At 42.5% G+C, this 27134-nt stretch overlaps 1 long non-coding RNA gene across 2 annotated transcripts; it reads left to right on the top strand.

The window, feature by feature from the left end:
• Positions 1 to 1603: 1603 nt before the first annotated feature.
• Positions 1604 to 24313, top strand: LOC129536343 (uncharacterized). 2 transcript variants are annotated; one of them, XR_008681801.2, is made up of 4 exons: positions 1604 to 1981; positions 11466 to 11543; positions 15238 to 15332; positions 24045 to 24313. It is a non-coding gene; the product is annotated as an uncharacterized LOC129536343 (long non-coding RNA). The 2 variants fall into 2 exon arrangements; XR_008681802.2 differs by lacking the exon at positions 15238 to 15332.
• Positions 24314 to 27134: the final 2821 nt, after the last annotated feature.

The following is a 27134-nucleotide window of genomic DNA, read 5'->3' on the forward strand; positions in this document are numbered from 1 at the left end:
TTATAGCCAGTCGAAATCCAGTTTAATTGAGTCAAAGCATGAAAAAACCTAAGTCAGGGCCTGCTACATGGTAGGAACTCTGAGATGACTGTTTCTTTCAGTCAAGCTTCTGAGTCCTTACAGGGGCATATAGGCCCTACAGTATAGTTGATAGAATAGATGAACATAAGCAGAAACTTTTAAAAGGTCACACTAAGATGTTAATAATCCAGGGCTAAGCATAAGAGTTCAGGGCTAAGCATAAGAATTTAGATATGGAAACTCCCCTGGTTTTAATTTTTAAGGAGATACAGAGTTGGAAGTGAATCTTGACGACTGAGTAGGAGATGAGAAGGCCATAATTGGGGCTAACTAGGGAGAGACATAGAATTAATGCAGAAACTAAACAAAGGCTAAGAAGCATCTCTGTGACTAAATTCTGTTGCATGCTTCAAGTCCACTCCAACCTTTGTAAAACTGCAGATAGGCTACAAGAAGGCAATCTTTTTATTTATTTAGTTCATTTTGTATACTCTTTCATGATTTTGCCCTCACTCGCAAACCTCTAGAGAACCCGGCTGAAGACTTGATCCTTCCAGGCACGCAAGTCCAGACAGAGAAACTTCTAAGGAGAATTGTTGGCCTGGGGTTTTCGAGAACTTTTGAATTTAGGGATTTTGAACAAAATCCTGCCCATCACAATGGCTTTCACAGTAAGAGCAACAGCTGCTGGGTGCTTAGTCCCCCTGATTTATGTGAAAAAAAGGGCTAATTTCATCATACTTTTTCTTAGTCCCCAGTGTGGGAAATTCTAAACAGGCTCAACGCTACCCTCTAGTGTGCAAAATGGGCAGACATGGGGATCAAAGAGCATTTGTGACAAAACCCCTGGAAGAAGAATGGAGAAGGTATGGGGAAAGATTCCCGTATTTGCAGAAGGTCCATGAATTAATAAGTATCCAATGACTGTAAAAGTTAGACAAATATTTTCCTAATGAGAAGGTCTAACATGGTACTTCTTGTAGAATATAAAGTTCTGTAAAGTACCAATCCTATGTCATATTCCATTCACATACCCCTCCTAGGGCCCATGGTTAAAAAATTAGGAACTCTCTGTATGCCATGCTCCCCAAGCCCCCTTCGCAGAAGCAGTGTTAATGAAGGCTTCTGTAGTAAAGGCTCTGGGAAGTTATGCAATGATGAAATTCCAGTTCCCACACATATTTGACTGCTGAAACCTTTTCTGTTTTGTTTTCTCACAAATCCATGACATCCCCTGGGACAACTGCTTCTGGAGCATATATTGGCCAATGTTAGTGGGCAAAACACAGAGTTCTTACCTTAGGCTCTCATATGATGAAAGAAGATCTGTCTCATAGGGTTTGATTACTCCACTTTGCTTGCAAAGATAGAACTCAGTAGTAAACCAGGAGAGCTGACCAAAGCACAAAAGGGCAAAAGAACAGGGTGATGACTAAAACAGAGTATCTGGTTCATGGCACCAAGGACTGGAAGATCTCATATGAGGCTAAGAGGTCATCCAGCTCTGCCCCACCCCACATCTCATCCCAGTTTTTAGGCAGGACATGTAGTCTTCTTACAGTTCTCCTAATACATCACTCACACTCACTGTTGACCAAAGTTTAATTGAGGCTTTGTTCAAGTGGCCCCTTCTTCAGATTTTCTCATGACTCTAAGCTCCATTGAGCATTTCCATTTCTGACCTTCAATTAGACCATTCTTTCATTTATGCATCAAAAGTATATTGAACACCTGCTCATAGGTACAACATGATGCTGGGAAAGCAGACCTGAATAAGACGAAGAGCCTACTTTTGAGCAGCTCGTAATTTCTGCCACTGAAAGAAGATGTAAAGAGGGGACAATATAGACTCCACTGAAACAAGATGAAGATACAATAAGCCACAAAGACATTACCCAAACCATGCAAGAGGGTTGTCACCACGATCGCATGAAGTTCCTAGAGCAAAGCCTGGCTCATGGTAAGCATTCTGTAGACGTTAGCTTCTGTTGTTATTACCACCACTGCTATTACGGATTGCATTTAGTTTTCATTACTTGGTTCTTATTTTAGTTAGTATCCAAGAAAATGGAAGGGTTAGATGCCATTTCCCCCAGAAGTGGTTTACTTGTCAAAATTACTCCTTTACTCAGTGGCTAGTAAATACCAATGGAGAAGGAAATGGCAACCCACTCCAGTGTTCTTGCCTGGAGAACCCCAGGGACGGGGGAGCCTGGTGGGCTGCCGTCTGTGGGTCACACAGAGTCGGACACGACTGAAGTGACTTAGCAGCAGCAGCAGCAGTAAATACCAAAGCCAGTGACACTATTTCTTTGCCTGTAAAATGATGCTACTACTCTCTTTTCAGCTTATTTCATTGATTCACCAATTCCTTCCTTTATGTTTTTCAACTACAGAGTCCCCATTATGTCCCCAGACTCTGTGCTAGGGATGGGGAATGTGGTAATCAACAAGACAGACATGGTTTCTGCCTTCCTGGAGCTTCTATATCCCAGGATTTGGGAGACAATTTAAATGAGATGATGTTATGGGAATGTATATGTGACACACAGGGCAGGGGCTAAATGTAGAGCATTATTACAATTTAACAACTTACCAACAGGACTGCTGTCAAACTTGATTGTTAGTTTCTGTAATGGAGAATATCACTGTGCTTACTTGGCACTGTGCCTGGTTTCATGACCTTCAGAAATGTCTGCTGAACAAATTAATGAGTGGCCAAATTAATTAGAAGCATTATTACTAAAATTCCATTTGTTATATAAATAATAATAATGATTAGAAAAAAGGGGTTGATGAGAATATATATGAATTAATGAACTCCTAATCTGTGATACATGAGTTTGAGTGAACTCCAGGAATTGGTGATGGACAGGGAGGCCTGGCATGCTGTGATTCATGGGGTCGCAGAGAGTTGGACACGACTGAGCGACTGAACTGAACTGAACTGAGTCTGTGATAAATGACATGACGTATCCTCCTAGCATCCATGGTATTTGTATTATATTCTCATTTTAAGGGTGAGAAAAAAGATGAAGTTCAGAGATACAAAGTAACTTGCCCAAGGCTTCAAACCTGTATGCACAGATAGTAAAAAAAGTCAGTGGCCTGAGAACACACATTTTTCTTCTCCTTTAAGGGGGAGTTTCATTCTTTCCCCAGATCCTGTTTTTATTATTGGGGAACACGGTCTTCTTTTCCAGACTAAACTAAGTGGGGATGGATGAGGTGATGACTTCCCCCTAATTTGTCACAGCTGGATATGGGTACCGTGGCTATTAGCTGAAATTAATGCCCTGAAGGCAGTCATTACAGCCCGTCTAATAGAAACCCAGAGCATCTCTGATAATGCAGTCTTGATTTCCTCCCAACATTTTCCAAATAAAGTGAAACAAACAACAGATTTCCTTAACACCAAAAGGCCAGGAGTCTCTGCGCTGAGTGAGCTTGATAGAGAACTCAGTCACACAATGACAGGCTCAGAGGGGGCTTGAAAGTCATCTAGTTCAGTTGTATGCTTGACTGTTTCATCTCCCTGCTCCATCCCACCAAGTGCTCTCTAGCCTGTGGGTTGGAGAGCTGGTTCACGTTTGTGGTAACCCATTGGAATGAACTGAGTGGAAAGTACTATATGTTGAGCTAAAATCTGCTTCAGGCAGCTTCCACCCATTTGTTTTCACTTCTTCCCTTGGGGTCACCCAGAAATCCGATCTGCTTCCACATGGTTCGTGTTTCTGTGTTACTTCTATAATACTCACACCACACATGGTGCTGTGTGCTCAGTCGCTCAGTCATGTCCGACTCTTTGCGGCCCCATGGACTGTAGCCTGCCAGGCTCCTCTGTTCATGAGTTTTCCAGGCAAGAACCTGGAGCATGTTGCCATTTCCTACTCCAGGGGATCTTCCCGACGTAGGGATGGAACATGCTTCTCTTGCTTCGGCAGACGGATTCTTTACCACCAGCACCACCTGGGAAGCCCCACCTCACGCTTAACACTATTATAAGGTTAATGTTTTCTCTTTCAACTCATTGTAACTGAAACACCTATTTTAATCTCAAAACTGAGCAATAATATCCATGAAATCGTAGGTTTGATATTAACTGCATTATCAGTATGCTATTAATGATATGAATTATTTACATTAGTGTATTACTAAATAACATTATTATTAATGTATTATTAATGTTTTGGTAGTGGTATGACTATCCCATTTTGGGAAACACCTTACATGTTCCCTCTCTATGTATGGTATTTGAAAAGAATGACAGCCTTCATTAGAACAAACATTACCAGTACTTTCAATCATATAATATGATGCAAAATTAATTTACCATCCTGTTTTTTTGCCTCTGATTTGTCTATATGCCCACTTAGGTTTGGAGACACTCAGTTCAGTTCAGTTCAGTCGCTCAGTCGTGTCCAACTCTTTGCGACCCCATGAATCACAGCACGCCAGGCCTCCCTGTCCATCACCAACTCCCAGAGTTCACTCAAACTCATGTCCACCGAGTCGGTGATACCATCCAGCCATCTCATTCTCGGTCGTCCCCTTCTCCTCCCGCCCCCAATCCTTCCCAGCATCAGAGTCTTTTCCAGTGAGTCAACTTGCCACTGCTGCTGCTGCTGCTAAGTCACTTCAGTCGTGTCCAACTCTGTGTGACCCCACAGACGGCAGCCCACCAGGCTCCCCCGTCCCTGGGATTCTCCAGGCAAGAACACTGGAGTGGGTTGCCATTTCCTTCTCCAGTGTGTGAAAGTGAAAAGTGAAAGTGAAGTCGCTCAGTCGTGTCCGACTCATAGCAACCCCATGGACTGCAGCCTACAAGGCTCCTCCATTCATGGGATTTTCTAGGCAAGAGTACTGCTGCTGCTGCTAAGTTGCTAAGTTGCTTCAGTCGTGTCCAACTGTGTGCGACCCCACAGACGGCAGCCCACCAGGCCCCGCTGTCCCTGATATTCTCCAGGCAAGAACACTGGAGTGGGCTGCCATTTCCTTCTCCAGTGCATGAAAGTGAAAAGTGAAAGTGAAGTCGCTCAGTTGTGGCCGACTCTTCATGACCCCATGGACTGCAGCGCATCAGGCTCCTCCGTCCATGGGATTTTCCAGGCAAGAGTACTGGAGTGGGGTGCCATCGCCTTCTCCAAGGCAAGAGTACTAGTTTCATATAAAATTCTCTCATTATATCTGTTCTGATTTTCCTAATACAATCTGTGTTTTCATTAGCTTTCTGGGCAGTTGAACTACTGTATGTGTTCTAAAGAGCTCACTGGTCCTTAAGATCCATAAGCCTTTTTTATCCACACCAGCATTATAATATCCTTTCCCATCTTGTTCATTCTTTTTTTTTTTTTTTTTTTTACCAGTAGAGAATGTTCTTCCTGCTCCCCAGCTCTGTTGAGACAAAACTGATGCATAATATTCTGTAAGTTTAAGATGGACACGTTGATATGACATTGTATTGCAAAATGATTACCAGCATAACATTAGCCAATCCATCAGCTCACATACCTATCATGGGTCACCGTTAGCAACTTTCAAGTATATAGTTCAGTACTGTTAACGATGCTCATCATGTTGTACAGTAGGTTCCCAGAACTGAACTCCTCTTATAACTTTATAAATGAAAGTCTATACACTTTGATCAACATCTTCCCATATCCCCTCATGCCCAAGCCCCTGGAAAAGCACCATTTTTCTCTTTGTTTCTATGAGTTTGGCTTTTTTAGATTCCATGTAAGTGATATCATACAGTGATGCTGTACACTGTTTTCCCCTTTCTTACTTATATCACTTAGTATAATGCCAAATGATACTAAGAAGACCCAAATCAATGGAAAGATTTCTTGTATTCATTAATTGGAAGAATTAATATTGTTAAAATTCCCATACTAACTAGAGCCATCCATAGATTTAACATAATTCCCATCAAAATTCCAATGGCATTTTTCACAGAAATAGAAAAACAATTCTGAAACCTGTATAGAACCACGAGAGACCATGAACAGCCAAATCAATTCTGAGAAAGAACAAAGTTGGAGGAATCACTTCCTGATTTCAAATTGTTCTACAAAGCTACAGTAATCAAAATGTTATAGTACTGGCATAAAAATAGGCTCCTAGACCAATGGAACGTAATTGAGAGCCCAGAAATAAATCCTGGCATGTACAGTCAACTAATATTTGACAAGGGAGTAGAGAATACTCAATGGGTAAAGCATAGTCTCTCAAAAGAAAGGTGTTAGGAAAACTGGATATTCTTATGCAGAAGAATGAAATTGGACCCCTCTTATATGAATGAGTGGAGAAGGAAATGGCAACCCACTCCAGTATGCTTGCCTGGAGAATTCTGTGGACAAAGGAGCTTGGTGGGCTGCAGTCCAGGGGGTCACAAAGAGTCGGACATTAAAAAAATTAGGCATTCACAAAAATTACATGGAAAGAAGTCAAGGATTTAACGTAAGACCTGAAACTTCAATACTCCTAGAATAAGGTATAGGGAGAAGATTTTTTCTATGACACCAAAAGGCCAAGCAACAAAAGAAGAAACAAGTGGAACTCATCAAACAAAAAAACTGTCATCAAAAAGACAAAAGATAACAAGTGTTGGTGAAGATGTAAAGAAAGTAAACCCTTGTGCACTGCTGGTGAAAATGTACATTGATACAGCCACTGCAAAGACCACTATGGAGTTTCCTCCAAAAGTTAAAAACAGAATGGCCATTTGATCCAGCAATGCCACTTTTGATTATAAATCCAAAGTAAATGAGATTACAATCTTGAAGAGATATCCGCATCCCCATGTCCTTTCTAGCACTATTCACAACAGCCAGGATATGGAAACAACCTAAGTATCCATAGGCAGATAAATGGATAAAGAGTATGTGGTATATGTGTTAATAATGGAATATTATTCAGCCATGAGAAAGAAGGCTATCCTGCCATTTGCAACAACATGGATGGACCTTGTTCATTCTTTTGGAAACAAGTACAGACACTTGCATTGATCTTTACTATATTTCCTCTTGGCCTGTCAATTTAACTGTCAACATGCGTGTTGATTTTGATTCTGTTACCTAAAATATTCATTCTCCGTCTTAACCTCTAGCCATCTACAGATATGATAAGCATGCATTCTGTGTCTTCCTCCAAATCATTGACTGGGATGTGGTTCTTGCTTCTAGGTTATTAATTCAATCATCTTACTTTGGGTACTAGTTTCTATTATTGAATCCATGTTTCTTCATTATTAATCTTCTAAAGACTTTTGTCATTTAATGTGGCTATGTAATACTCTGCTAATTACTTCTGACATATTTAAATATTGCTCCATATGCACATTTTTACTTTTGTGGCATTATTAACGAATTTCTTAAAGACCATTCACTTCTGGATGCCATAGTACAGTTTAGTTGTTGCTTGCATGCTCAGTTGTCCAACTCTTTGTGATGTCATGGACTGTAGCCCACCAGGCTCCTCTGTCCATGGGACTTTGCAGGCAAGAATACTGGAGTGGGTTGCCATTTCCATCTCCAGGAATCTTCCTGACCCAGGGAACGAACTGCATTGTGTATTTATCTACTCATTGAACAAAACACTTGACGTATGCCGAGTATTTTTAATGTAATCAACTCATAATGGCAGGCATAACTGTCTCTGAGATGCAGAGGAGGAGTTTCTAAAAGGTCATAAAGCCATCAAAGCAACCCATCTAGTAGTTAGAGAGGCTGAGATCCAAATGCAGGTCTGTCTGACATCAAAGCACAGTCTATTTGTTTAAGATATTTATTTATTTGGCTGTGCTGGGTCTTTGTTGTGACACTTAGGATCTTTGATCTTAGCTGCAGCTTGGAAACTCCTAGTTGAGGCACATGGAATCTAGTTCCTTGACCAGGGATCGAATCCAGACCAGGCCGCCTGCATTGGGAGCACGGAGTCCTAGCCACTGGACTAATAGGAAGTCCCACAATATATTTTTATTCTAAGATGGTAGACTCTGTATGGGAATTGGGTTTGGACATATAGACATGTCTGTTCTTGAGTTTGTTCAGTAGGGTAACTGCATTTGTGAAGTTAATATGTTAACAGCTGTCCTGGGAAAATATCAAATCTTCTGCTAAGGGCTTCGATCTGGAAAAACTGAAAATCTTAGTTACATAATCTGCACAGAAGAGAGGTTCATGTAGAAGTAAAGATGAGGCATACTTCATGGGAGTCTAGGAGCAGAGAACAACATCAGGAGGGGCGTATGCTTAATTTTGCCTGTTACAGTCATACTTCTGAAGGCTGGTGAATTCCAGAAACTAGAATTTTAAATGAGCTTATTTATGGTCTCTAGTCGTGGCACAGTTCCATGGGGAGAAGAAATAAATATCATCTAGATTGATCCTCCTGGTCCTGCCGCTGCTGTCACTATAGCTACTAATATTTTGCTTCCTCTGGATGAGTAACACAGTAATGCCATCTCTTCGGACTTCTCCAACCACATTCATGGACACAAAAGCAATTCCAGGTCCCTTCCCTTAAGATTTCTGTTCTAGAAATGGCACTGCATTCTTCATCCCATCTTACACAGGCTACAGAAGTCCAGGCAACATGGGAACCATTTCAAAGGAGACTGATGGCTACCCAAGGAAAGACAGACCAGTGCTGTGCCACATGAACTTCTGTTCCTGGACATTCACCCCTTTGGGAGACAGTTGAGATGGCTGCTTTTCAATGGGTACAGCCTCTCTGCAACCTTGGCCCTATTTCTTAGCTTTTAGAGAGTGGGTAGCAAGCAAACTTTTCCAGTAGAAGGCTGTGCTTCCAGGTGCCAAAAAATGCACTTGGCCACAGAACTGTTGCAGAAGGCCTCTAGGGGAACCTCTGTGTTTTTGCGTGGTTATGGGTTGCTAGGTCTGGGATAACCTGGGGCAGGCTGCATTGCTCACCAAATCCTGAAATGAAGTGCTTTAGCATGGGAACATGGGGCGAGCGTGCCTGGCTTTTCAGTCGGGGTTGGCAAAGCCAACTACGTAGCTGCCATGATGAAGACCTCATGGAATGTATGTCCAGCTGAAAGCATGGAATGGCTTGGTCAGACCAGATGGCTAGGCAGTGTGGGAGGAAGCCAGTCATCTGCCCATGCTTGTTTAAGGTAATCTGAAACATTTTAAAATAATAATTTAATTAAAAAGACCTTTCCACCTGCCTCTCAATAGCAGAGGAGCCAAGTCTATGTAATGAGAATTTCATGACAGTGGAAACTGTCTTGTGAATGTTGTTTTCTTTTGTGGTCTGGTAGCTATGCTCCCAACTGAGACCAGGCTAGGACTTCCCAGGGTATTACCACATCAATGATGCCAGTGCCAACCTGATCCCCAGGGAAACTGAAATCTGACTTGATCTGTAATGTGATCTGCTTGATTGCTGAAACAAAGAGAAGGCATGCCTACCTCCCCCACAAGAGAAAGGCTTGAGTTGGCATCCCTCAGGGGATGCAGGGAATCTTCCCTGCTTTGAATGGTGCCACTGGGTGGCACACAGGAGGCCCTAGTGGTAAAGAACCCGCCTGCCAATGGAGGAGACATAAGAGACGTGGGTTCAATCCCTGGGTCGGGAAGATATTTTGGAGTAGGACATGGCAACCCACTCCAGCATTCTTGCCTGGAGAATCCCATGAATAGAGAAGCCTGGCGAGCTACAGTTATAGGGTCGCAAAAAGCCAGACACGACTGAAGCGAAGTGTTTATTTCTGGCTGAAGTTCCCAGCGTATCTTAACAGTGGCTAGCTGGCTCAGAGAATGTTCTGTAGTTGGCCTGTGGGGGGTTGGCATCTGGTGTTCCATGTCTGGCCCCAACCAAACAGCAAGGGAAGTCTGTCTCCACAGCTTCTCAGTCTACCTTGATGCACAAGAAACCTAAAGGGTATTTAGCAGGTGTCCACACAGAACACTGTGGGAGAATTGTGTTCTTTTTCAGAGTGACCGCACTGAGGCTCTTTCCCGTCTCTGCTGGAATTTTTACCACAACCTTCAGTGGCCTCCCTGCTTTCTCTCTTGTTCCCTCAGTCAGTTCCCCACCCGGCAGCCAGAGTCATGCTGTTCAGACCTAGGTCAGATCACATCACTGCTCTACTCAGAGCCTCCCAAAGGCATCACACCTCACTCAGTAAATTATAAGCCAGAGTCCTCATGATTACCTGTAAGACCTGATTGTAACGTCACCCACTGCTCTTTACTTTATCCACTCTGCTTAGCCACACTGGCCTCCTCACTCTTCCGTGAAGACATTTCTGCCTCAGGACCACCCCCTCTCACTTTTTATCTGCTTATCCACGTAGCTTGCTCCCTTATACTCTTTAGGTTTGCTCCAATGTGATCTTCTTAAAAAGACCTTCTCTGACCCCTCCTAACCTTCCAGCACCCTCTCCTTCACTTCCTTATCTACTGTTTCACCCTAACGTTTATCAAAGTCTAGCGTAGTATATGGTTTACTTATTTATTTTAGGGCTTCCCTGGTGGCTCAACGGGTAAAGAATCCACCTGCTGTATTTGTTTTTAATTTTGATGTGTTTATTTAGGCTGTGCTAGGTCTTCGTTGCTGCATGTACTTTTCTCTGGTTGCACCAAGTAGGGGCCACTCTCTGGTTGTGGTGCGTGGGCTTCTTGATGTGGTGGTTACTTTTCTTGTGGAGCCCAGACTCTAGGGCAGGTGAGATTTCAGTAGTTGCGACATGTGGGCTCAGCAGTTATGGCTCCCGGCCTCTAGGGCAAAGACTCAGTAGTTGTGGCTCATGGTCTTATTTGCTCCACTGCTTGCGGGATCTTCCAGAATCAGGGATCGAACCTGTGTCTTCTGCATTGGCAGGTGGATTCTTTTACCACTGAGCCACCAGGGAAGCCCTCACTTATTTATTTATTGTTTGTCTCTGCTGGACAATCTCTGGAAGCAAAGATTTTTGTCTAATGTGTTCCCTACTGAATTCTGAATATCTGCTGCTGTTGCTGCTGCTGTTAAGACACTTCAGTCATGTCCCAATATCTAAGGCTCTATAATAAGCACTCAGCAAATATGTGCCCAGTAAATGAATTATACCATTTAATCCTTTCAACAAACATGTGAAGCAGATTTTGCTGTATCCCTTTCACAGATGGAGAAAAATAAGGCTTAGAGATGTTAAGTGACTTGCCCAAAGTCACACTGACAGTTGTCAGTGTTCCTTTGACAGTCACCAATGATCACTTACTGCAGGGCATCCCTGTACTGCTTCTCCTGCAAAATACAAAGTCTCCTCAAATCAGTAGCTTTCACATATAGTCCAACCATTTCTATAATCCTTAGTCTCTTCCACACCAATTCCTACAGACTGAAGTTGTCAGCGTTTACTGCATAATTTCTCTTAGTCTTTCCAAAGTAGAGAGCCATACTTTTCCATATTGTAAATCATTCTCTGTCCACAGTGTTACCATGAGATGAGGAGTGCTCCTTTAGCCCAGCCTCGTCAGATACTAAAAAGAAATCCTGCAAATGAGAACACTGTAAGTAGATTTTCTGTAGCATTTTAGGTATGACATGCACTTTATAATGCCTTATTATTGTGTGTTCATATTGTTCATGGGGTTCTCAAGGCAAGAATGCTGAAGTAGACAGACTTTATTATCTTGGGCTCCAAAATCACTGCGGCCAGCAACTGCAGCCATGAAATTAAAAGACATTTGCTCCTTGGAAGAAAAGCTATGACAAACCTAGACCGCATATTAAATAGCAGAGATATTACTTTGCTGACCCAGGCCCATATAGTCAAAGCTATGGTTTTTCCAGTAATCATGTATGGATGTGAGAGTTGGACCGTAAAGAAGGCTGTGTGCTGAAGAACTGATGCTTTCGAGCTGTGGTATTGGAGAAGACTGTTGAGAGTCCCTTGGACTGCAAGGAGATCAAACCAGTCATCCTAAAGGAAATCAACCCTGAATATTCACTGGAAGGACTGAAAGATTGAAGGCAGGAGGAGAAGGGGACGAAAGAGGATGAGATGGTTGGATGGCATCACTGACTCAATGGACATGAGTTTGAGCAAGTTCCAGGAGATGGTGAAGGACAGGGAAGCCTGGCATTCTGCAGTCCATGGGGTCACAAGGAGTCAAACACAACTGAGCAACTGAACAACAACAAAATTGTATGTTCTTCCAGGCCACTCCAGGAAAGAATGTTGACCCTGAACTCAGAAAGTCTTCAAATTTCAACTTTGCTGTGTGACCAAAGACAAGTGACTTAAACATCTCTTTGACAAGACTTCCTGACCACCAAATAGTTCTCACTGTAGAAAGTGATTGTAAGGAGTAGATGAAATTGTGTTTATGAAGCACTGGTAAATACTGTGAGAATGCATAGAACTTAGATATGATAAGGAAATGGTAGTATAATTAATAAGGATCTAAAAAGGCCCACATGAGCTGAGTTGCTTGTCACCATCCCATCAACCCAAGTTAGAATTTGTGAATTAATCCATCACTGTGGCTAAAACCAATAAGAAATCTTAAAAATCCTCAATCAGTCAAAAAGCTTTAGTTAATAAACTTCCACTATGTTCTCTTCGTTACTAGGTCCTGAGTTAAAAACAATTTCCATTGTATCTTGCCAATATATTAGTAGACTTGTGAAGATAAACGTTTCTATGGGAAAGAAGAACTAAGAGTACTCTTCAGTAAGCAAGGAGGGCCAAAGACAAGGCAATGGTCATCAGCAGTAGAGGATTAGGGATCTTTCCCAGAAAACGTAGTCAAGGACAACTCAGAATGGAAGTGGTACTTTGGGCTGGTCTTACATGTGAACTGAGTCTGAATAGATAGCAGGAAAACTTCCCTGCTGGCTCAGATGGTAAGGAATCTGCCTGCGATGCAACAGACCCAGGTTTGATCCATGGGTTGGGAAGATCCCCTGGAGAGGGGAATGGCTACCCACTCCAGTACTCTTTCCTGGAGAATTGCATGGACAGAGGAGCCTGGCGAGCTACAGTCCATGGGGTCACAAAGAGACATGACCGAGCGACATTAGAGGAAGAGGCTAGCTTAAAAGATCAGGCTGATGAGGAAGAATGGAGTCAGAAGCTAGAGGGCCTTGAACAGCAGGTGATCCTGCTTGATCCTATAATAAACAGGGGAGTGGGTCAATGTTTAAGAATATCAGAAATGTGTAGGAGTCAAAAAGACACTTGGAGTGCTGGAGCTAGGAGTTACTTCATCCAGTTCAGCCTCTACCTGAGATTGAGGAGGAAACCCAAGGTCCTGAGAAATGAAGTGACTTGCCCAAGAGACTGTCAGTCAATCCATGATAAAACCAAGACTTCAACTCAGGTCTCTGGCTCCTGGTCTGGTATTCTGCCCAACCAAGGCCTCTTTGGAAATGGACAGCACATCTTAGGATCATAGAACCAAAAAAAGTCTTATTATATGTTTTATCCCATCTCCTTATATGTGAATCAACCACAGTGCATACTTACTATTGATAAATTTTAAAATCTGCATTAAATGATCTAAGAGAATTAAGTCCACTATTGTAGGAGCAGACAACAGGAACAAGAATTAACACAGGCATCTAAACTTGACTTTCCTACAGCCTGAAATCCAAAGACACCTGCTTTTCTTCCACGTTTGCTCCACTTTCCCTTCAAATTCCACTTCTTTCTTTCGTGCCTTCTAGTTGTTTTAGTTGTGTCCAACTCTTCACAATCCCCTGAACTGTAGCCCACCAGGCTACACGAAATCTCCCATGCAAGAACGCTGGAGTGCATTGCCATGTCCTTCTCCAGGGGATTTTCCCAACCCAGGAATTAAACCCGCATCTCCTCAGCACCTTGCATTGCAGGCAGCTTCTTTACCACTGAGCCACTGGGGATATCTACTTCTGCTTTATTGATTACGCCAAAGTCTTTGTGTAGGTCACAACAGACTGTGGAAAATTCTTCAAGAGATGGTAATACCAGACCACCTTGCCTGCCTCCTGAGAAATCTGTATGCAGGTCAAGAAGCAATAGTTAGAACCGGGCTTGGAACAATGGACTGGTTCCAAATAAGAAAAGAAGTACATCAAGGCTGTATATTGTCACCCTGCTTATTTAACTTATATGCAGAGCACATCTTGTGAAATGCCAGGCTGGATGAAGCACAAGCTGGAATCAAGATTGCAGGGAGAAATATCAATAACCTCAGATATGCGGATGACACCACCTTTATGGTAGGAAGTGAAGAGGAACTAAAGAACCTCTTGATGAAAGTGAAAGAGGAAAGTGAAAAAGTTGGCTTAAAACTCAACATTCAGAAAACTAAGATCATGGCATCTGGCTCCTCACTTCATGGCAAATAGATGGGGAAGCAATGGAAACTGTGAGAGACTATTTTCTTGGGCTCCAAAATCACCTCAGATGGTGACTGCAGCCATGAAATTAAAAGACGCTTGCTCCTTGGAAGAAAAGCTATGACCAACCTAGACAGCATATTGAAAAGCAGAGACATTACTTTGCCAACAAAGTCCATCTAGTCAAAGCTGTGGTTTTTCCAGTAGTCATGTATGGATGTGAGAGTTGGACTATAAAGAAAGCTGATCATTGAAGAATTGATGCATTTGAACTGTGGTGTTGGAGAAGACCCTTGAGAGTCCCTTGGCCTGCAAGGAGGTCCAACCAGTCCATCCTAAAGGAAATTAGTCCTGAATATTCATTGGAAAGACTGATGCTGAAGCTGAAACTCCAATACTTTGGCCATCTGATGTGAAGAACTGACCCATTGGAAAAGACCCTGATGCTGGGAAGGATTGAAGGCAGGAGGAGAAGGGGATGACAGAGGATGAGATGGTTGGATGGCATCACCGACTCATCACCGGCCATGAGTTTGAGCAAGCTCCAGGAGTTGGTGATGGATAGGGAAGCCTGGCGTGCTGCAGTTCATTACTGAGTTGAACTGAACTGACTGGGGAAGCCCATTCTTCCTCTCACCCATTATTTAATCAGAAGGTCTTCATTCCAGGCCCTGTCCACACCTTATCTGAACCTTGTGACCAGGTCCTGGCTTGCCAACAGCCAAGTATTTTCTTAAGAAACTAGAATTGATTAGGCCTTGATTGCAATGAAATTTATTTTTATAGTTCACATCTTGAAACAAAATTTAAACTTCTGCTTGATGTATTGAGAGGAGCCAAATAATATACTGATAGAGAAATTGTTGTCCCTCCATACAGATCAGGAATCACTTGCCAGTGTGATTTGCCTGGACCAAGAGGTGATGATGTGCCTGACAGCATGATGGGCTGAATGCTGGATCATGCTCAGTCTAGTATGTTTCTCCAGAAATTGTTTCCTGGAAATAGAATTACCTCACTGTACTAACCCTTGGATTTGCCTTTGTTTGAATGTCTATAACATTAGGGTGGGTAGGTATGTGGACGAACTAGATGACAGGGTGAACTTTGAGATACATTGAAGCCCTATAATCATTTTATTCAATTTTAATAAAAATGACTGAAAGTCAGCTTTTCAGAATTTTAGTTATTAGCAGAAAGAAAAATCTATGCATTCTTGCACTATTCAGTGTCTTATGCTTCATGCTATATTCCATACTTAGAGATCACAATATATTAGCTTATTAAAGTCCCCAAGATGATTTGCAGTAAATAAACTGCTTAAATTTATTTATCATGGAATCTTTTCTTTCCTTCCAAGAAATCCCTAGCCTAGTTTTCCTAAATTTATTAGCAAGACAATAATGACTGAAAAGAATAATTATTGGTAAGAACCAGGAAAATCTCCTATCTGCTAACATGAGAATGAAGTGAAAGCAAAGCGAAAGTCACTCAGTCCTGTCCGACTCATTGCAACCCCATGGACTATACAGTCCATGGAATTCTCCAGGTCAGAATACTGGAGTGGGTAGCCTTTCCATTCTCCAGGGGATCTTCCCAAACCAGGGATCAAAGCCTAGTCTCCTGCATTGCAGGTGGATCCTTTACCACCTGAGCCACCAGAGAAGCCCAAGAACACTGGAATGGGTAGCCTATCCCTTCTCCAGCAGATTTTCCTGAGGCAGGAATCAAACCGGGATCTCCTGTATTGCAGGCGGGTTCTTTACTAACTGAACTTTCAGGGAAGCCCTTAACATGAGAATATGATCCAGTAATTTGTGACAGCAGTCTCTAGAGGAGAAAAACAAGAGGTGATAAATATGATTTATAGTCACCTAGAAAAGGCTATATGTAAGGATGTTTATGGAAGAAAACTAGAGATGATTTATGTTTTGACATTCAGGAACGAATGCAGTGCAGCTCACCTGCTAGCTTGTTAAAATAGTGTTGTCTTCAAAAGTCCAGCTATTAAGATAAATTACTGTATAATAAAAATACTACGATTACGTTCAAATATCATAAAGGATTCATGGCAGAAACACTAAAGTCATATTAAACTCCTTGCAATATGAACAATCCCCATTTGCATAATCACATTGTCAGTAAATGTGATTTATATAATTCCTTATACATTATCCTATTTGAGTCACTCCATTACTCCGGTTTTTGTCTCCAGTTTATAGATAAGGACACGAAAACTCTGAGAGGGTAAGTGTAGTGGATGTTGTATTGTGCTACCCAGATTCCCCTTAGCACCAAGACTTCCCCTTCCTCCTGCCAAAACTATAGGCTTTTGATGGGTCACCTCTGAGTCCGTCCCCAGGGAGGGGAGTTGTCTTGCACAAAGTCAGACCTCCCTCTGGGGATAGTCCACATCAACTGACTTGTCAAAAAACTGGCACAAAGTTTCAGCCCCTTGCCTCGATTCAGGGTATCTCTGAAAAGCTATCCCAGTTTCACAGTTTCTCAATTGACTTTAACACTTTCATCACAGTTCCTGAACTTCTGCAGCCTTTTCCGTGGTTCTTCCTTTCTCTTAAGTGTGGATCCCTGGGGCCTCTTCAGTTAACATTTTGCATGCAAATCTCCACTTCAGAGTCTGGTTCCCAGGAAACCAACCTAATGACTCTAACTTGACCAATGTCACCCCACTAGCAAATAACAGAACCAGAACTTGAATGCAAATTCCATGCTCCAGTCAGCACACCAATATGCCACTTCGCGGTGGACCTCTATATCCACATCACCTGCCACTAGGCACCTCATATACTAGTTTCAGTCACAATGGCCTCCTCTGCCTTCCTGAATACACCAAAATCAGTTCTATCAGAGTTTTGTACTACCACTTCCCTCTGTCTGGAAATGTCTTCCCCTAGATCATTACAAGACTGGCCCTTTCTTATCTATCAGAGCTCCGCTACAGGGTCATCACCTCAAAGATACCTCCCCTGACCATCCAGTGTAAGGTCACCTTCTTGTTATAGTCTCTCTTCTCTAGCACACAATTCTGCTGTATGGTCATACATATGTGCATGCTAAGTCGCTCAGTCGTATCTGACTCTTTGTGACCCTATGGACTATAGCTGGCCAGGTTCCTCTGTCCATAGGATTTTCCAGGCAAGAATACTACAGTAGGTTGCCATGTCCTCCTCCAGGGGATCTTTCCAACCCAGGAATAGAATGCACACCTCTTATCTCTCCTGCATTGGCAGGCAGGTTCTTTACCACTAGGGCCACCTGGAAAACGAGTATACATTCATCAGTTCAGTTCAGTTACTCAGTCGTGTCCGACTCTTTGCGACCCCATGAATTATAGCACACCAGGCCTCCCTGTCTATCACCAACTCCCGGAGTTCACTCAAACTCATGTCCATCGAGTCGGTGATGCCATCCAGCCATCTCATTCTCTGTCGTCCCCTTCTCCTCCTGCCCCCAATCCCTCTCAGCATCAGAGTCTTTTCCAGTGAGTCAACTCATCGCATGAGGTGGCCAAAGTATTGAAGTTTCAGCTTTAGCATCAGTCCTTCCAATGAACACCCAGGATTGATCTCCTTTAGAATGGACTGGTTGGATCTCCTTGCAGTCCAAGGGACTCTCAAGAGTCTTCTCCAACACCACAGTTCAAAAGCATCGATTCTTCTGGGCTCAGCTTTCTTCACAGTCCAACTCTGACATCCATACATGACCATTGGAAAAAACCATAGCCTTGACTAGACGGACCTTTGTTGGCAAAGTAATGTCTCTGCTTTTAATATGCTATCTAGGTTGGTCATAACTTTCCTTCCAAGGAGTAAGCATCTTTTAATTTCATGGCTTGAAGAAGCACAAGCTGGAATCAAGATTGCTGGGAGAAATATCTATAACCTCAGATACGCAGATGACACCACCCTTATGGCAAAAAGTGAGGGGGAACTAAAAAGCCTCTTGATGAAAGTAAAAGAGGAGAGTGAAAAAGTTGGCTTGAAGCTCAACATTCAGAAAATGAAGATCATGGCATCTGGTCCCATCACTTCATGGGAAATAGATGGGGAAACAGTGGAAACTGTGTCAGACTTTATTTTTTTGGGCTCCAAAATCACTGCGGATGTTGATTGCAGCCATGAAATTAAAAGATGTAGCACTTAATTCTCTGACAGTTAGCTTATGAATTTACTCGTGTATTATCTTCTCGCTCAAGGCTTGGCCTCCAGAAAAATATAATCCCCATGATATCAGGCACTTTATAAATATCCTCAGTGCTTTGAACAGTAGTTCTCAAAGCATGGTCCATGGACCACAGATGACACTATTTTCATAATAATCAGTTCAGTTCAGTCCCTCAGTCATGTCAAACTCTTTTCAACCCCATGAACTGCAGCATACCAGGCTTCTCTATCCATCACCAACTCCCAGAGCTTGCTCAAGCTCATGGCCGGTGATGAGTCAGTGATGCCATCCAACCATCTCATCCTCTGTCGTCCCCTTCTTCTCCCATCTTCAATCTTTCCCAGCATCAGGGTCTTTTCCAATGGGTCAGTTCTTCACATCAGGTGGCCAAAGTATTGGAGCTCCAGCTTCAGCATCAGTCTTTCCGATGAATATTCAAGACTGATTTCCTTTAGGACTGACTGTTTTGATCTCCTTGCAGTCCACAGGACTCTCAAGGGTCTTCTCCAACACCACAGTTTAAAAAGCATCAGTTCTTCAGCACTCAGCTTTTTTATGGTCCAACTCTCATATCCATACATGACTACTGGAAAAACCATAACTTTGACTAGATCTACCTTTGTCAGCAAAGATCTGCTTTTTAATATGGTGTCTACGCTGGTCATAACTTTTCTTCCAAGGGTCAAGCCTCTTTTAATTTCATGGCTGCAGTCACCATCTGCAATGATTTTGAAGCCCCCCAAAATAAAGTCTCTCACTGTTTCATTGTTTCCCCATCAATAGGTGGGAAATATGCCATGAAGTGATGGAACCAGATGACATGATCCTAGTTTTTTGAATGTTGAGTTTTAAGCCAGCTTTCTCATTCCCCACTTTCGCTTTCATCAAGAGGCTCTTTAGTTCCTCTTCGCTTTCTGCCATAAGGGTGGTGTCATCTGCATATCTGAGGTTATTGATATTTCTCCCTGCAATCTTGATTCTAGCTTGTGCTTCATCCAGCCTGGCACTTCACATGATGTGTTCTGCATAAATAAGCAGGGTGACAATATACAGCCTTGATGTACTCCTTTTCTGATTTGGAACCAGTCCATTGTTCCAAGTATGGTTCTAACTATTGCTTCTTGACCTGCGTACAGATTTCTCAGGAGGCAGGTCAGGTGGTCTGGTATTCCCATCTCTTGAAGAATTTTCCACAGTTTGTTGTGATCCACACAGTCAAAGGCTTTGGGATAATCAGTTAAGCAGGAGTAGATGTTTTTCTGGAACTCTGTTGCTTCTTTTATGATCTAACGGATGTTGACAGTTTGATCTCTGGTTCCTCTGCCTTTTCTAAATCCAGCTTGAACATCTGGAAGTTCTCAGTTTATGTACTGTTGAAGCCTCGCTTGTAGAATTTTGAGCATTTCTTTGCTAGCATGTAAGATAAGTGCAATTGTGTAGTAGTTTGAGCATTCTTTGGCATTGCCTTTCTTTGGGATTGGAATGAAAACTGACCTTTTCCAGTCCTGTGGCCACTGCTGAGTTTTCCAATTTTGCTGGCATATTGAGTGCAGCGCTTTCAAACATCATCTTTTAGGATTTGAAATAGCTCAACTGGAATTCCATCATCTTTACTAGCTTTGTTGGTAGTGATGCTTTCTAAGGCCCACTTGACTTTGCACTCCAGCATGTCTGGTTCTAGGTGATCACTCGCACCATCATGGTTATCTGGATCATTAAGTTTTTTTGTGTGTAGTTCTTCTGTGTATTCTTGCCATGTCTTCTTAATATCTTCTGCTTCTGTCAGATCCATATCTTAGACACTAAATGTCTTTTTCATCATGTTGATATTTTGCAGTAATTATATGAAGGCACTGGTGGGTAAAGCTGTTGGCTCCACAGCACAAGTCAAGCAGTGCCATCAAACTCCATGAATAGTCATGTGCTCCTCACTGTAATGTCCTTGTAGGGGCGGGGGGTGGGAGAAGCCAGGTTCATTAAAGAATGTCCGTGATGAAGCAAGAAAAATTATTGTTTTAAAATTGTGACCCTTGAGTACACATCCTTTTAACATTCTATGTGGTGGAAAGAAAGCAACCATAAAGTATTCCCTTTGCTTGACAAAGAATGTTTTTGTTGAAGAAAAGCATTTATGTGATTGTTTGGTATAAGCTCAGATGGTAAAGAATCTGCCTGTAATGCAGGAGACCTGGATTCAATCCCTGGTTTGGGAAGATCCCCTGCAGAAGGGAATGGCTCCCCACTCCAGTATTCTTGCCTGGAGAATCTTATGGACGGAGAAGTCTGACGGGCTACAGTCCATGGGGTAACAAGAGTCAGACACGACTGAGTGACTTTCGCTTTCACTTAAATTTTTGGCATGAGCTGTACTAGGTGCATTTTTCATGGAACATCGTTGTTACTTGAAAGAAAGACTGATAGTCAAACAATGGTTATTTATATCTGGGGATCCGACAGACATCTTCCCAAAAATGAATTAAAATGTCACTTCAAGGAAAACAATTGATAGTGTAATTGCCCTGTGATATAATTGAAAACTTCAAGTGAAAATTAGAATGTTGGAAATTTTGCATCTGCCATCCTCATTTTGATAGTTTCCCAATACTTTTTCTGATGAAATTGGTGATATTAACAAATGTGTGATTTTTTTAAAAATAGAGTATATCATAAAATGCAGTGTGTCAACTTTTAGCCTACCTGAATAACTCAGGGAACTGTCATTTTCATGGTGAACAATGCATGAAGTTACAAAATTATGTTAAAGGATCCATTCTAAGTGCAAGATAGAATGAATTTTAATGAAATAGAATGAATTTTAATGAATGAATTCATTTAATGAATTTTGATGAATTTGAATGAAAATTTAATGAATTATAATGAAATAGAGTATGAAAAATCAATTGATATGGTTTCAAAATCTGCTAACTTTTAAGAACTTACTACTAATTGAGTTTTAGTTTAGCATCAAAGAAGATTATCCACAGTTATCCAAAAAGGTTATCATATCAGTTTCCCTTTCTAATTACATAAGTATATGAGAAACAGATTTTTAAAATATACTTTAACCAAAACACATATCCCAACAGACTGCATGCAGAGTGAAGGTAGACTGTCAGATGCAAACAGATGCTAAATAAATTAACAAAAAGGTGAAACAATGTCTTTTTTCTCACTAGTTATTTTTTTAATAGAGCTCTTTTATTAAAATTTATCATTATTTTTGTTAATATATAATGGACTTTTAAACTTCAATCAATTTTTAATTGTCATCTTAATTTAGAAATTGGTAAATGCTTATAGATATAACTCACATAAACAAAAGCTTTTGCAGGGTCCTCAAAACTTTTTGAATGTAAGAGGATCCTGAGACCAAAATGTTTGGGAACTTCTGGTCTAGAATTAGTGCTGGCATAGATCTGGCATTCAAAAACTATTTAATGAATGTTCCAATATTTATAAAAGGAAATAGATAGGTAATAAAAGCACTCCCATTTGGGTTATAGATCATGTCTCTGCACCATGCAAAAATAGAATAGTGTATCCATTTGAGTGAATGAGTACATTTTCCTAGTGGCACAAAGTAGGTAGCTGTCAGGAAAGAGAGTATCCATCTCAAGTCTGATGGTCTTGTAAGGAAATCTCCATTTCCAACAGATAGCCAAAATCTCAGGTATTTTTAGAATGTAGGAAGTCTGTCGGTTTAAAATTAGTTTTCATAGGCTTTGCCTTGTCTAGTAGTATTCTTTCCATTTTTCCGTTTCGTCGCTCAGTCGTGTCCGACTCTTTGCGACCCCGTGGACTGTAGCCTCCCAGGCTTCTCCGTCCATGGGATTCTCCAGGCAAGAATACTGGAGTGGGTTACCATTTCTTTCTCCAGGGGATCTTCCCGACCCAGGGATCGAACCTGGGTCTCCCGCATTGGAGGCAGACGCTTTAACCTCTGAGCCACCACCTGTAGCCAAAGAACGTTTATAAAAGGGAAGAAACCAGTCCAGTCTCAGACAGTTAATGAGTTCATCTATGCTCTACCCATCAGGCTTCCCACAGACATGACGGCAAATGCCTTTTGAACAGAAAATCTGCCTTGGAAACGTAGATACTTAAGGAGCACCAAGCTGCCGCTCCTCCTTAAGCTCTCCACTCAAGCCAGGGCATGACAACCAGAGAGAAGCAAAAGAAAAAAAAAACAACACTAAGATTATCAGCTGAATTTGGCACCTTTGGTAGTGCCAGTATTATGAAAGTTAAAATTAAGAAACACTGAAGTGAGAGTTCTCAATACTGAAACTCAAAGATGACAATGCGGTTCTCCGCCCAGCGTTTCTGGAGCTGGCTCCAGGATTTTCAACAGTTAAAGAGCTTGTTCTACGTCTTGTTCTGTGTCTTGCCAGATTTTGAGCAATAGTCCTGACCAGCTTTCGTAAGAAAAGTGCAGGAGGTTTGCCTCAAATTTTGGAACAAGAAGATTGCTTATATCTGAATTACAGCAACATCTTGATTAAGTAGAACCAAAGTAATAGGACCTTTTCCATTAGACAGACACTTTTTGTCCTACATTAAAAAAATGACGTGATAAGAAAACCAAATGACATAAATAATTTCGTAAGGAGAAAAGACTACTTACAAAGAGTATCCAGGGTCAAACATCCTTTCAGCTTAGTCTTTTCTGTACTTTCAGCCTTCCGTGCAATTGACATAATTAATAGCAACTATGGTTCAAAACGATGATTCAGAGGCATCGGAAATGCAGACACTCACCAATTCCTCATGCATCTTACGATTTATTGTTGAAACCTTTGCATCGTGAATTGAGTAACTGGGAAGTCTGAGGTTTTACAAGGCTACATTATAAACTACCGTGACACATTGCCCTGGAATGATACGGTCACATTATAGATACTACCAGTTAATAATTACTAAATAATAGCTGAAATATTGAAGGGGATACAAGATCATCTTTATCATAATAAAACAGCCATCCCTGGACACCCTGAACTTCAGGTCCCCTCCGTGTTCTTCCTTCACTCTCTATGATAACTGTGTTTGCAAGTGGTTCATGTCTATCGTGTTTCTCTCTCCATGAGAAAGGCAGCTTCAGGCATGGAGGGTCCTGGTCTCATTCCCTGTAGTTTCCTTGCACCTGGAACACAGCCTGCTGCATTTGGGGGGCTGGTGACTTTTGCTGAATGAATCAGTCTTGAGCATCCCTCAGGTGCTTGCATGTCTGACCACAGGTGCTAAGTTCCAGTCTCTCTTCCTTTCCCTGTCTCTCTGTCTGCCTTTCTCCCCCTCTCTTTTTCTATTCTCTCTCGCTCTTTTCCTTATATTCTGCTGTTTGTTCAGAGCCTAATCAGGTGCATGGCACGTATTGTGCTGTGTGCTTAGTCGCATATAATAGGAATGTCTCAAATATTGCATGATCTTAGTTTGTTCAGGCTACTATAACAGAATACCATAGACTGGGTAACCTATAAACAATAAAAATTTACTCTTTTTTACAGTTCTAGAGGCTGGAAAGTTCAAGATCAAAGTGCCAGCAGATTCTGTTTGATGGAGACCTGCTTTCTCGTTCATGGATAGCACCTTCTCATCGTGTCCTCACATGGTGGAAAGGCCTTCTTTTATAAGAGCACTAAATCCTACTCATGAGGACTCTGCCTTCATGACCCAACCACCTCCCATCCTCTAAAACCATCAACTTGAGGGTTAGGACATTCAAACATGAATGTTGGCGGAACATAAACATTCGGACAATAGCAGTGATGAAGGAATAAATGAATAAATTGCAGAAAAGGTTTTGTCTAATTTTAAGCATTAGCAAGTGGATAGGGAAAGGAATTTCTGATATGTTTGGACAAGTTTCCTAGAGAGTACCTCTTTTTCTGACCATGCTTTCTGATATTCAAACTAGTTAACAACTGCTCTGGGCTTCCCTGATGGCTCAAGTGGTCAAGAATCTGCCTGCAATACAGGAGATGCAGAAGACTTGGGTTTAATCCCTGGGTCAGGATGATCTCCTGGAGGAGGGCATGGAAACCCATTCCAGTATTCTTACTTGGAAAATCCCATGGACAGAGGAGCCTGGTGGGCTGTGGTTCATGGGGTCACAAAGAATCAGACATGGCTAAAGCACCTGAGCACACAGACACATTGATGGTGTCCGGGGCTTCCCAGGTGGTACAGTGGTAAAGAATTCATCTGCCAATACAGGAGATGTGAGTTTGGTCCCTGGGTTGGAAAGATCCCTTGGAGGAGGAACTGGCAACCCACTCCAGTATTCCTGCCTGGGAAATCCCCTGGACAAAGAAGCCTGGCTGGCTGTAGCTCATGGTGTCAGAAAGAGTTGAACACAATTGAGCACAAACACTGGTGGCATCCACTCATGAGTTCTGATTCCAGCGGTAGACTGGAGCAGGTCCCAGGGCCAGGTATTAACTCTCCAGTAACTGGATTCTAGAATATTCTGGGACACCAGGAGAGCAACTGGATCATAAGCGATCATGTACAAAGCTTATAGCAGCTGCTCAGATTATGTATGTATTTTAACAACCAGTATGTCTGTATCTTGGCTCTTGGCTGAGTCATAGCCCTGCCTGGTGCCGCCATAAGTCAGGAGCCCTTCCTAGGAGCGTTCACAGACACAGCCTTGGGGGCTCGCCCTGGAAGGATGCACAGCATCTTCTCTCTGAGCCTTGGGTTCTTTCTGTAAAATGGGAGCAGCTGCATGTGCTTCATATAACGGTTGGAAGACATGTAGCACAGTTCCTGGAATGTTGTAAGGACTCAGTGAATGTTCACTTACATGACTGCTCTTATTATCTCCTTCCTGCCTCTGGGATATTTTAGTTGGCTTACTCCAAATTTGCATACTGAATGCTGAATTTATTGGTTGGGAGCTCAGACCCAAGTCTGTTCCTCTCAATCCTCTGTATACTTTTTCTGTGCTGGCCACATGTAGCTCTGCCACTGGGCTTCTGAAAGGACAGCAGACCTCACCAGAATTACCCACTGTTACCTAAAGTTACTAGATCTTGAACCTAGTGCTTGGAGAAAGGGCTGCTCCTTTTAGCAGTTTTCTGATGAACTAGGAGATTCACCAGAGAAGCCAGCACTGCCAGTCTTATAAATGATCCTATTAGGGGTCTGAGAGTCCCCCCACCCCTTGCTTTGGTGACACACAAGATGGAAAATGCCACTGAATTGTGACAGTTCTGAACCCGAGGAGGGTTACTCTGAGTTTAAAACCTTCACCATTCTACCCAGCTGTGGCCGAGATGGACCTGTTGACAGATCCCAGACATTGTGATACTAGGAACTTAGCTGTAAACACTGTTTAGACACCAGCCACTTCCTTACCCTAATTTCTTTAGCCTAAAAGTAAGGAAAAAAAGAAAAAAAGGTGTCTAGTTAAATAAAGGCATTTGCTTATTGAGTTTTAGTTTTAGAGACTTACACTCATTCATACCAGGCAAACCACCCCTTTGTCTCCTTTGTCTGAATCAGCCTGAAAGGAGTCTGTTTTTTCCACTTGATTTTTGCTGTGTATGGTGACCTGACTTTCGTTGATCTGTGAACCCCTCCCACTCTATCTGTACGCAACGCTCTGGGTGAGAGATGTGTGCTAAGTCGCTCAGTCATGCCCGACTCTTTGCAACTCCATGGACTGTAGCCCACCAGGCTTCCCTGTCCATGGGATTCTCCAAGCAAGAATACTGGAGTGGGTAGCCATTTCCTACTCCAGGGGATCTTCCTAACCCAGGATCAAACCTGTGTCTCTTAATTCTCCTGCATTGATAGGCAGATTCTCTACCACTAGCGCTACCTGGAAAGCCCTGCAAGACTCTTGTTGTTCAGTCACCCAGTCATGTCCAACTCTTTGCCACCCCATGGACTGCAGCATGTCAGGCCTCTCTGACCCTCACCATCTCCCGAAGTTTGCCCAAGTTCATGTCCATTAAGAGAGACTCTTGAGTTCATCTAAAACATTGGTATTTTTGGATCCCAGCTTGATGAGAGGTAAACGTTCCCATTGTTGAGCTACAGTTTTCCATATTGCTGGCACCGGCCGGCCCTGCTTGCCAGAGAGGACCTAAGCAGACTGATAGTTTATGAAAGGGGCTTGGAGGAGAGAGGGATGAGGCCAGGTGGCCAGAGGGTCAGTAAGAGGGCAAGGAGGGCTCAAGAATACGGCTCACAGGAGGGCTGACCAAAGCTCTTGGCTGGGGACAGCAGCAGCATGAGCACAGAGTTCACCCTTGGCCTAAGAAAACCTTCACGGGGGCCTAAATAAAACGTTTTCACTTTAAAAACTTCTGCAGTAATGACTTCCAGCTGTGTGGCAGAGCAAGCTCCCAAGTCTGAATTGTTTCCCTAGAAAGAAACAATTGTGCCTGTCCCTGGCTCCTTAACTCTTTCATCCCCATCCTGGAGGGAGACACACCCCAAGTCTGTTCTCTGGTTCCTCGGAGGTGGGATGGGCTGGGCAGCTTTGGTGGCCTTTGCAAGGTGGGCCTGGAGCAGGGTCCTGGAGCCTCTCTTGTCCCAGTGAGATCCCTGTAGCCATCCTCTCCATCAGGTTGTAAACTGAGAGT

Source organism: Moschus berezovskii, chromosome 6 (assembly GCF_049115385.1).
Source record: "Moschus berezovskii isolate FMDL1 chromosome 6, NW_MosBer_1.0, whole genome shotgun sequence".
Taxonomy (NCBI): Eukaryota; Metazoa; Chordata; class Mammalia; order Artiodactyla; family Moschidae; genus Moschus; species Moschus berezovskii.